Source organism: Neofelis nebulosa, chromosome X, assembly GCF_028018385.1.
Source record: "Neofelis nebulosa isolate mNeoNeb1 chromosome X, mNeoNeb1.pri, whole genome shotgun sequence".
NCBI lineage: Eukaryota > Metazoa > Chordata > Mammalia > Carnivora > Felidae > Neofelis > Neofelis nebulosa.
In genome coordinates, this window is record NC_080800.1 from 34,190,525 (window position 1) to 34,194,455 (window position 3,931).

The 3,931-nt window shown below is 40.9% G+C and overlaps 1 pseudogene; it reads right to left on the reverse strand.

The window, feature by feature from the left end:
• Nucleotides 1–1,676: 1,676 nt before the first annotated feature.
• LOC131503072 (ferritin light chain-like) lies at nt 1,677–3,691 on the reverse strand (annotated as a pseudogene).
• Nucleotides 3,692–3,931: the final 240 nt, after the last annotated feature.

Here is a 3,931-nt window from a genome sequence, read left to right on the forward strand (position 1 = left end):
GTGACAATAGTTAACAATACTGTGTTGTATACTTAAAATATATCAAGAGGGTATATCTTAAGTTTTATCACAAAAAGGTAACTGTGATGTGCTGAATGTATTCATTAATTTGACTGTGGTAATAATTTCACAATGTAAATGTGTATCAAATTACCATGTTGTACACTTTAAATATATTATAATTTTAGTTGTCAATTTTACCTCAATAAAACAGTAAAAACAAAAAAAAAAATAAAAGCCAAACTAATATGTTGTCCATATGTCTTTGAATGATTTGTTTGCCCCACAAGTTGCTGTTTCTCAAGAATTATGTGATGCCCAAGGAACATTTCAGCCTATTTGGGAGACTTTAATAAAGCTTTCTTGGGGCGCCTGGGTGGCGCAGTCGGTTAAGCGTCCGACTTCAGCCAGGTCACGATCTCGCGGTCCGTGAGTTCGAGCCCCGCGTCAGGCTCTGGGCTGATGGCTCGGAGCCTGGAGCCTGTTTCCGATTCTGTGTCTCCCTCTCTCTCTGCCCCTCCCCCGTTCATGCTCTGTCTCTCTCTGTCCCAAAAATAAAATAAAAAAAAAAAAAAAAAAAAAAAATGTTAAAAAAAAAAATAAAGCTTTCTTGTACAGCCCCATTATTGATGTTAAAAGACACTAATAAATAATGACAAATATAATGCCATTATTTGGAAATACATGCTTGCATCTTTCTTCACAAACAATCTACCTTAAATTATAGTCTTTCAATTGATCTCACAATATTAGGTGATTTTTTTCTCATTCATTTAAAAAAATTTTAAAAACATTTATTTATTTTGAGAGAGAGAACACGAGCAGGGGAGGGGCAGAGAGAGGGAGAGAGAATCCCAAGTGGGGTCCACACTGTCAGCGCAGAGCCCGATGTAGGGCTTAAACTCACAAACTATGAGATCATGACCTGAAATCAGTTGAGTCGGACACTCAACCGACTAAGTCACCCAGGCACCCCTTTTTTTTCTCATTTTGATTTATGTGTTTGAGTGCCAATTTTAAAATAATTTTGATTGAAAGTGTATATTTTAAGTACAGAGATCTGAGTTTTAATCCAAATCTGAAAATTGTTAACTGCTTCCTTCCATCTCTTACTAGCGACTACCAGCAAACGGGTAGAATTCCTTTCTCCAGGAATAACTTTTCCAGTACATTCCTTTTTATTATCAAAAGACTTTGCATGAAAACAGGAAGATATGGTTTTCTCCTTAACTGAGAAAAACACTTGTCCCAATCTCTGTAAAATGTTCTTCCTATGCCTCTGACCCTTGGACGATAAAAGCAATGATAGTATGACTTTGGTCTTCCTGCTCCAGGAAGGAAAGTTGCTGTAGGAAGAGAATTGACTTTTTTTCAATTCTGTGGCTTGAGAACAAGTTACAACTCCAGTTTTTCAAAGTGCATGGAAAATAATACACAATTATTAGATTGCTATCTGTCGGACTATAGATTTAGTAGAATCTAGAAAAATCAGAAACCAGAAAAATCCAATGTATTTTTAAAAGAATGCTACATTTTACTGCTTCTCCTTCCTTTGGCTTCTGGAATTTAACCTCCATCTGACCCATCTCCATTCTAATAGTGTAGAGCCACTTTGGCTCTATTAGTACTTCCTTAAAGTTATCTTCTTTTTTCTGTTACATGAACTGCACAGCCAGTTTTTCAATCAGCATTTTTAAAGTTTATTTATCTATTTACACACAACCTTGTTCTAGAAATGGTTTAAGGTGGCTTAAAAGAAACCATAAAATATACCAAGAAATTAGTGACAGAAGAGTCAGAAATGAAGCTTGTGGAGAAATGCTTATACAATCCTACTCATTGACACCGGGTGGACCACAAATTTGGCTCTAAGCTTTCTCACAGGCAGTCAGAAAAGGAAACTTAATCATTTGCAGTGTCCATAAAACAAAAACAAATCAATTACCCAGGCAAAGAACTGTTATTCGCAATACTGAGACCAGAAAGAAATTTCTCTTGAGAGGCTTCATAGAGATGGTCAGTATATGATGTCATCATCAGTATTCTCGGTAGCAACCTAATTGAAAACATAAAAGATAAATTTCACAGGGCTTTTCTTATTATCTTCAACATAACAGATGGCAGCACAGCAACTTGAAAATCGGGAAAGCCATTTTATCATGAATTTGAGGGTTGGGGGTGAGCACAAGGTACTCATATCTCCCCTCTGCTAGGCAAAACCAAAGGTAAATTTTAGAACAACGGGATCTAATCCAGTACCAATAATGGCTTCAGAGAAATTCTAAAACCTCTAAATTTGTATGCATTTTATGAATAGGTAAGTTCATTTTTCTTAACAGAGAAACCATCGTGTACCAGATCCTCAATGCACACAAGCAATTCACAAAAGCTAGGTACAATTTCTAGAAAACCTAGAGGATTAAACACGCTACCTTTCTCCTATTCTTCATATTTTTCCCCCCAGCCTAGCTTTCCTCCCCACCTCCCACTCCTGCAAAAAGAACCTTTTTTGTTTCCATTTGATCTCACAGCATAGGCAAGCTTGTCAGCATGGTCGAAAAGTTGCGTTCTGGCTGAAGAAAGAAGCTCGAGCGGACATCTTGACACTGGGTAAATGCAGACGGGTTCCTCAAAGGCTGCTGGGCACTGCACGGGAGGCTCCAAGTTGTGCTGCGGGGTGAGCTTTTTGAAGAGATACTCGCCCAGCCCGGCCTGAGGGCCAGCCAGCCTGCGGAGGTCGGTGAGGTGGTCGCCCATCTTCTTGATGACTTTCATCTCCTCCTCTAGGAAGTGGCTTTTGAGGAGGTCACAGAGACCGGGATCTCCGTTGGCGGCCCCCAGGGCATGCAGATCCAAAAGGGCCTGGTTCGGCTTCTTCTCCAAGGCCATGGCGGCTTCCATGGCGTCCACGCTGCCACGCCACCCATCTTGGGACAGCTCTTGCCAGTCCTAAAGGAAGGGGCAGCCGCTCCACTGGTTTCGCATCTTAAAGAGACGGTGGGCGCCCTCACGCTTCTCCTCAGCTAACTCTTGGAAGAAGCGGCCCATGCCCTTCGGAGCTACATCGTTGCCTCCTTCAAAAGAGAAGCGAAGAGAGAGGTAGGTGTAGGAGGCCTGCAGATGCAGGTTCACCAGGCGCTGGAGCGCAGCCTCCATCTGGGCGGAATAATTCTGCTGGATCTGAGTGCTCATGGTTGGTGAGCCGTGAGGAGCGAAGCGTAAAATAGGGTGCTTGCGGGTCTTGGAAGCACGGGAGAGCAAAGAGGATTCCGCCGGAAGTTGTAACTGAAGGGGAGGGCCTAGAGGTGAGAGGTTGGCAGGGATTGGAGGAGGTAGGGAAGGGCTGGGGCTACCCAGTCTGTTCAATCCAATAGACAGTTCTAGAGGGCTGCAGGGTGAACTCTGAGTCTAGTTTTTGATAAGAGTTTAATTCTTTCTTTCCTAATTATTAGAAAGGAGTTTTTACCTCTCATTTTGCCCCGTTTCTTACTTACAAGATGAGGTAAGAACGTTCAAGGTTAAGAATGTTAAGTATCGATAGTGAAATGCCTCCAGTCTTCATTTGTGACTTAAAACTCCCTTGTTTCTTATTTTATAGAGTCTGTAGGAATTTATCGTTTCCTGCTCCTAAAGCCTCGTTTACAGGGTGACTATTAGTTCCAGTTTGCCCAGAGCAGTCTTGTTGTCCTGGTGCAATTATTAATAGTTTCCCCTAAGAAATAAATAAAATAGTATCCCCTTTCACACTCAAAAGGGTCCTTGTTTGGAATATACATTACATGGTCACCTTACTTATTATTATTAAGAAGGTCAAAATCTACACTATAGAATGAGAAATGGATGAGCTTCTAAGACATTGAATTTGGACATAGTTCATTTCCACTTTATTAATTAATCATACCAGTAAGAATCCCATCATAAATTTTCTACT